Below are 8,978 nucleotides of genomic sequence, written 5' to 3' on the forward strand. Positions count from 1 at the left end.
AGCGAGTTATGCAAACTCCAAGCGCAGACCTCTTCATTTTGATGCAGGCGAGAAAGTGTTTCTCAAGGTATCACCTTTTCGGAGGATTCTGAGATTTGGACTCAAGGGTAAGCTATCTCCGAGATTCATTGGTCCTTTTGAGATCTTAGAATGTGTGGGAGACTTGGCCTACAGATTAGCTTTGCCACCGTATCTGTCTAGTGTTCACAATGTGTTTCATGTGTCCTTGTTGAGACGATACGTAGCGGATGAGTCTCATGTTTTGCATCCAACAGAAGTTCAGCTGAATCCGGATTTGTCTTTTGTGGAAAGACCGGTTTCGATCTTAGACCGGAAGGATAAGGTACTGCGGAATAAGACTATTCCTCTTGTCTTAGTGCAGTGGCAGCGCCGAGGTACTGAAGAAGCTACTTGGGAACTAGGGAGTCGCATGCGGTCAGAGCATCCAGAATTGTTCTAGTTGTAGTATTTTCAGTTATGATTGTAATTTCAGTTGTGCTTTCAGTTGTAATTCATTCTTAAGTTGAATGTATTGTTGTTCAGAATTGTCATTCTTCAGACTCGATTTCGCGGACGAAATCCTTTTTAGAGGGGGAGAATGTAGTATCCCGATGCCTAATTTGAGTTAATTATTGGATTAATTATATTTAGGTGGGATCGGAAGGACCGAAGCGGGTTCGGATCGTCCGAAGAGGGTTCGGATCGTCCGAAGACAGGTGGCTGGACACGTGGAAGACATGCAGAGTTCGGATCGTCCGATCAGGGTTCGGATCGTCCGAAGACAGGTGTCTAGACACGTGGAAGACATGCAGGGTTCGGATCGTCCGATAAGGGTTCGGAAGGTCCGAAGGGTACAGGGTTCGGATCGTCCGAAGTGGATCGGATCGTCCGAAGAGGATCGGATCGTCCGATCGTTGTCTATAAATAGAGGCGCGAGACTTCACTTTTTACTCGCCAATTCCGAGTGTTCCAGAGCGTTTTAGTCGTTTCTGATGGGTTTCTAGTCTTTTCCCGAGGTTTAGGCACTAGCGGGGAGCTACTGGTTTTGTAGCGGAGCTGTGCTCTAGTTGGGAGCTAGCGGCATCAGTGGGCTGACTACGGACGCAGGCTTGATTCTAGGGCTGATTGCTAGGATCTACTGATTTGAGGTACGAAAGTACTATCCGAGATAGCAGGATTGAGTATGCTTTACTATGTGTTGCATGTTTATATGTTGCATTATTATCTGTCATATGATGCATGGTTTATTATGCGGCATTTGCATAATCATGTTGAGCCTGACTATTTTTGAGATAGCCTGTTGAGAGGGTGCTCAGCCCTCGTTTGTTGTGGATGGTTGGACCCCGTTGGCCGACGGTGGTCAGGTCACCAGTATATCCACAGGTTTATTTTGGTATGGGAGCCACCTCCTGGTGCGACGGCGCAGAGTGCTACATACCTTGACGTCATTTTACCTGAGCAGTATTTCGATATACCCAGATCCTGGTATCCAGTACATTTTGCATACATGCATGTCATAGTCTTGTATACTCATGCTTTCGGTGCTGAGCGTTTTATGCTCACGTCCTCGGTTTATCTCTGTTTTGGACACCCTATTCGATGGGGCAGGTCTCAGGTTGGACGGTCCAGGAGGGAGTGGACAGGGAGCTGGCAGAGGTTGACTTGTAGTTATTGGTATTTTGTTCTTGGAATTTAGTTCGATCTGGTTGTTTAAGTATTTTTGTACTTACAGATTCGATTGGGTTGTATTACTGTTTTTCCGCTGTTTTACCTGATTCAGTTTTAATGTTAATTTTGCATGCTTAAGTTCTGATTAGTAGGTGATTCTGGAACGGGTCACTACATAAATTCTTATTGTTCAACAATTTAATATTATGGTGTATTTAATTCACAATACTACCATTAAATACACCATAATTAATTAACTTCAAATAATAAGCTATTTTACAACATCCGTCAAATTACGAAAACTTTATATCAACGTGTAGCCTATTCTTCGTAGACTCCGAATATATAATTATAATTAATAACAGCTGATAAAAAACTCACCAATTTCAATTCAACGATTAAAATCTCTAATTAAAACAAATTAGGAATAATTCAAAATAACACCACTATAACCTTCTCTACTTCGTTAAAATCATACACTACTCAACAATATTTAATTTCTGTATGATTTAACAATTTATCGGATTTATTCCAAAAATCGACGAATTTCAAACATCACCAAAACTATAAAATTTATACCTCAAATCGAAGACCTTGTGTCAATGATCCCAGAACTGAAGTCGGTTCGTCGATTGGATAAACCGATAAATCGCACGATCGAAAAAAAATCAAAAAAACTATTTTCTCTCTTTTCTCTCCCCTCTCCGTCGAACACGGTGCCATGTAATCATACAACATATGACGTCATAAAAAAATTTATTTTCGACGACGTAATAATATAATGCATATACGACAAAATAGTGCAATCACCACACTATCTATGTCAACGCAGCAGAAACAGTATAATAAATACACACATACAACTCAAGTAAGACAATAAGCTATACTGTCTCTATCTACTATCAACTACAGGACTGTTTGACTAGACACACCTAGTCCTTCACCACTATCCTGTCTCACGCATAGTCCTGTAACCTGCCCAACAGAAACAGCCCTCAAAGGGTGAGCATATACAACAATCATCATCGTAATACATAACAGTTATATTAACAACATAAAATATAACTGAAATGATAACAGAAATGCCCCCTTTGCCGTTTCTGGACAATCAACCATCAACAACATCAGCAACATCACACTGCAACAATAACATCGACGATACGTCGCACCCCAACTCCGGCGACAGCAATATCGTCGAACGAACAACAACATCGACGATACGTCGCACCCCAACACCGGCGACCGCAATATCGTCGAACGAACAACAACATCGACGATACGTCGCACCCCAACACCGGCGACAGCAATATCGTCAAACGAATAACATCAACGATACGTCGCACCCCAACTCCGGCGACAGCAATATCGTTGAACGAACAACATCAACATGACAACATCAACGAGCGTCTCCCAACAACGATAGTCAACAATATCAACAATAATAAACAACAACAAATATAATACCAAATCACCCAATTCCGGTGATTTATCATCGTTCAACACAATAGTATTCATCAATACTAAACAATAACAACATATGCTCGTACGTCAACACGTACCTGATAATCGAGTATATACAAAATCTTGCTATTTTTTGATCCCGAGGCTTGTGACGTATCTAAATAATTCAACAACAATTATCAGATCATTGTCAACGTATCAACACAGTCATAACAGCCTCAATATATCACATCAAATAGCTCAACAACCATTAATTCAACAAAATATAAAACTTGATTATAAATTCTTATCGTTCAACAATTTAATATTCTGGTGTATTTAATTCACAATACTACCATTAAATACACCATAATTAATTAACTTCAAATAATAGGCTATTTTACAACATCCGTCAAATTGCGAAAACTTTATATCAACGTGTAGCCTATACTTCGTAGACTCCGAATATATAATCAGAATTAATAACAACTGACAAACAACTCTCCACTCTCAACCCAACGTTTAAAAATTCCTAATTAAAATAATTTAGGAATAATTCAAAACAACACAACTATAATCTTCTCTACTTCGTTAAAATCATACACTACTCAACAATCTTCAATTTCAGTATTATTTAACAATTTATCGGATTTATTCCAGAAATCGACGAATTCCAAACATCACCAAAACTATAAAATTTATACCTCAAATCGAAGACCTCGTATCAACGATCCCAGAACTGAAGTCGGTTCGTCGATTGGATAAACCGATAAGTCGCACGATCGAAAAGAAAATTGAAATGCTATTTGTTTCTCTCTCCTCTCTTGTAGCACTGTTCCTCCGTTTCTTATGTTGGTGGAATTGATTTTATCAATTCCGCCGCCACAATCTTTCTTTTTTTTTATTTTTTAAAAATATTATATTGTATTATATTAATAAAATAATATAATATAATATAATATATTTAAGATTTTAACATCGGTATAACTCTTTGGACCAGCCAAACAATCAAATTTTTTAAAACTCAAAACATGAAACTTCTATATCTTTGAGTTTTCTACGTTATATCCAAATTTCAACTCATTTGGATTTCATATGACCAAACTATGTCATATTTCATTCTTTAAAAATCATTAATTATTTAGTAATCTCATATTACTAAATCAACAACTTGTGATATTTATTTCAGGCATTACATTTCTACCCCCCTTAAATGAATTTCGACCCCGAAATTAAGCAACAATAGTAATGATATGCATAAATAAAGATACGTCATGGCATCGAAGAAGCGACTTGGGAAACAGAGGCATATATGGGACAAAAACATCCCGAGTTATTTCAATAATGTAAGTATTTGTTTAGTTTTGATGTGATTATTTTTATACTTGCATTGATAGAATGACATGCGATTTCGAGGACGAAATCATTTCTTAGAGGGGGAGAAATGTAATGCCCTAGATTGGATATGAATAGAAAGAAATTGAGAAATGTAATGCCCAAGATTCTTGTAGATAGTTGAATACGAAACGCAAGAACAGACGGGGCGAAACGATGTGATAAAATATGAAATTTTAGTTGTGCAAGACCGCACCCGCGGTCTGGCAAGCACCGCACCCGCGGTGAAATGGGCAGAAAATGAGTGAATTCCCGTAGCCACACCGCACCCGCGGTATTTACATGACCGCACCCGCGGTCATCACTTTTGGAAAATTGTATTTCTGCCGAAGGCATAGCGCACCCGCGCTCCTAGCATTACCGCACCCGCGGTGATACCTCCGAGAAATCCACCTTTGTTCTCAGCTTGACACATGGCAGGGTATATATATGGAATGGTGCTGACTCGTGTTTTCTTCATTTCCAGCACAGAGAATCGAGACTTTCTCTAAGAATCCTCAAGTTTTCTTCAAGGTTTGAGGTAAGATATCTCAAGAGTTAGCCATCCAAATTATAATCCGAGTTGAGATTCTTGTTCCTTGCGTCGAAGGCTTTGAAAGGGTACACTTTTTATTCAGTTCTAACATGTTTCAAAAAATTCATGTAAGGGAAATGCTATTATGATGGTATTTAGTTGTTCTAGTGAAGATTATGAGTTTATAATCGTAAACGGAACGAAGAAATGATATCATATGCAATTCCTATGAGTTTCAGTATGTTTGATGAATAGTTGGGGCAGAATTATTGTGTTTTAGATTGATATTGTAATGTTTATGAGTTGAGGATGGTATATGTTGTTATCTGTTGAGATTTGGATTGACCGGTATTAAGAATATACGTCGTTATGCCGTCAAATTGTATCGAGATCACGTAGTGACTTGGATATGTGTTGATTAGATAAGAGATTGATAGATTTTATATCAACATTTCCATTTCAGATTCGTATTGTCAACCGTGACAGCAACTGTGCGACGAAAGGTATAGTACATGTTTTGTTTGGGGAATCACGACTCAAATGAGCTCACATTTGAGTTTCCCAACCAAAATCACATACTTATTGTATTGTTTATATCTAGATATGATTATGATTGTTTATAGATTTGTTTATAGAACTTGTATACAAATCTTACTATGTTTTGTTTACAGATTATGTGGCATTGCATTAGAATGATTATGCTTGTTTACAGATTTTGTATTCATGCATTAAGATAGGACAGTCTGGAGATCAGGCAGACTTCTAGATGTTCGGCGATATCTCAGCTTAGGGGAAGATCACCGCCCCTTTGTAGACGTGGATACAGATCAGGCCGAAGTCTAGGAATAAGACGTACAGTACCTCGATTGGTAGGGTAGGTGACAGCCAGTGACGTCTTATTCACAACGGGATCCCTAGAGTTCTAGTCGAGTCGCGTCTAGGCATGATTAGACTCGCATTGCATGATTATATATGAATGACATTCATATTAGCATGTTTCATGTTTTAGATTGTTTTAATGCATGTATACATGTTTATACTGGGATTTGTTCTCACCGGTTTTCCGGCTGTTGTTATGTCTGTATGTGTGCATAACAACAGGTGGGGCAGGATCTGGGTCGAGACAGAGATGATCGTGTTAGCGTGGAGATCACGGGCGTAGCAGATGGACCAGTAGTTGTCTTTTATTATGTACGGTCTTTTAATACTGGTTAGTTGAGGACATACAGAATAAGACATGTATTGTGTTTGTATGTTGTAAATTTAATAAAGAACTTATGCTTGTTTAATTACATTTGATTAGGAATAATTCAAAATAACACCACTATAATCTTCTCTACTTCGTTAAAATCATACACTACTCAACAATCTTCAATTTCAGTATGATTTAACAATTTATCGGATTTATTCCAGAAATCGACGAATTTCAAACATCACCAAAACTACAAAATTTATACCTCAAATCGAAGACCTCGTGTCAACGATCCCAGAACTGAATTCGGTTCGTCGATTGGATAAACCGATAAGTCTTAGATTGAAAAGAAAAATCAGAACTGTATTTGACTCACTCTCTCACCTCACGTCTCTTGCCTCTGTTAAGTTCGGTGGAAACAAATCAATTCGACCGATCACAGTTTAAATTTTATTATTTTATTTTTTTTTATTTTTAATATTATATTATATTATATTATATTAATAAAATAATATAATATAATATAATATATACTATTTAACATTTTAACATCGGTATATCTCTTTGGACCAGTCAAACGATCAAATTTTCCAAAACTCAAAACATGAAACTTCTATATCTTTGAGTTTTCTATGTTATATCCAAATTTCAAATCATTTTAACTTCATATGACCAAACTATGTCATATTTCTCTCTTTAAAAATCATTACTTATTTAGTAATCTCACATTACTAAATCAACAAATTGTAATATTTACTTCAGGCATTACAGTCATCCTGAAAAATGACTCCAGCGCATGCACATAGCTCTGTGATAATGTGGGGGAAGAACAATGCCACACTCGGATTATGAATGCTCAGCTGAATCTGCGAATGGATTATCCTGCCCACATTGAGTGGCATCTGAGTGATCAATGCATAAAGTAGCAGCCCCCTCTCCCTATGGACTTTACTATTGTGCCCGACTGGCATCAAACGTGTGGCCAGAAATGCATACCACAGCGCAGCCGGGATAAGCAAATATTTCTCTGCAAAACAAGTGCGCGAGCCAGGTGTCTTCCACGGAGACCCCGGATAACAGATTCTTTGCATCATCAAGTCTAAATTCGGTTCTGCTGCCCATGCCACATAAACCGAGTCATCCACCGCCGGTGTCTCAAGCACCCTATTAATCTCCGCTGAACTAAAATCGACCAACTTCCCTCTCACAAATGCCTTACCATCACTCCTCTCAGCTGCATTGGCATAGAATTCCCTCACCACTGGTACCACCGTGGCTTGCGGTTGGCTACAAAATTTTCCCCAGCTTCTATTATCAATCTGATTGATAATATATATGTATTGGACAAGCTGGAAACCACGTTCGCGAAGTGGAGCTCGGTGTATTTTCGCATGCTCATATCGTTCCCTAGCCGCAGTATTCACAAATAATTCGGAAGTATGAGGTGACGAAGAAGAAGCACCGTGACTTACCCGAGCTTTTTTAGGTGACATTGTGGATTATTGGGAAAGAGCACAAGTAGCCCGGAGTAGGAGGGTGTTTGCCGGAACTTGGTGGTGGTTGGGAACTGCAGAGGCGGCCGGAGAAAGAGGCGGAGGCGGCCGGAAATTGCAGAAATGGCCGGAGATTTCAGAGGTGACCGGAAACTTTCTTGACCGGAAAAATTAGATATTGACGCTTGGGAAAGGTGATGATGCAAGATGGTACCTGTAATTTGCACACAAACAAGTAATTTGCATGAGATTTAGAGAGGAGGGACGAAATTTGGAAGAGGGAGGTGAGGGTTTCGAATGTCGGAGAAAGGAAAAGGGCTGAAGATTTTTAAATCTGCGCGATCCGCCCGGGCGGATAACGCTCGGCTTTAAAAAAAATTTTGAAAAAGGGGCGCGCTCGGGCGGATGTAAATGTCCGCTCGGGCGGAAGCTTCACGGCTTTTCCCCAATATTTTTTTTTAAAAAATAAAATAAAATAATAAGGGCACAAACTAAAAATCGAATTAAATGAAAGATAAGGGAACGAGAGGTAGTTCTCAATTTATATTCGAGAGCTGGACTGTCGGTCAGTTTCAGTTCGGATTGTCTTGGAACCGGGTGATTCCAAGTTGCGACTCAATTGTGCCACCCATGTAGTGCTTCAGTCGCTTAGCAGTGACCGTAAATGTCCCATCCTTTCCGTCGTGCAATTTTACAGCTCCCGATGGGTAAATTTTAGAAATCACGAATGGACCAGACCATCATGACTTCAAATTTCCGGGAAAAAGTCGCAATCAGGAGTTGTAGAGTAGGACGTTTTCACCTTCTTTGAATTCTCTCGGTGTGATGCGCTTGTCGGGTGCTAGCTTTGTACGCTCTAAGTACACATACTTCAGGTGTGGAGGCCGTGGTTTGAGCTCACGTGTTGGCGGTTCATCAATGCTTGACTTCTGAGGGGTCAAATCTCTTCGATACCCCATGTCCTCCAATTCCATCCTTTCTGGATTCTTCCATGGATGGTTGGCATCACAGTATGCCACTCTTACAGATTTTTCTTCATCAAGCTCATCCTCCTTCAATTCAGTGGTGAGAGTTGCTTCCGATGGATCCTTCATGGCATCCAGCACAAATTGACACACAAGTGAATCCGATGAATCAACTATTAAACAATCATTAGTGTGCAGTGGGTGCTTAAAAGCGTTAAAAACCTTACAAATGATTTCTTCCTTTCCCACTCTCAATTTCAACTTCCTTTCTTGTACTCATCAAGGCTTGCCAGTGCAAGGAACACGACGGA

The sequence above is a fragment of the Primulina eburnea genome, chromosome 18, assembly GCF_022965805.1.
Source record: "Primulina eburnea isolate SZY01 chromosome 18, ASM2296580v1, whole genome shotgun sequence".
Lineage (NCBI taxonomy): Eukaryota > Viridiplantae > Streptophyta > Magnoliopsida > Lamiales > Gesneriaceae > Primulina > Primulina eburnea.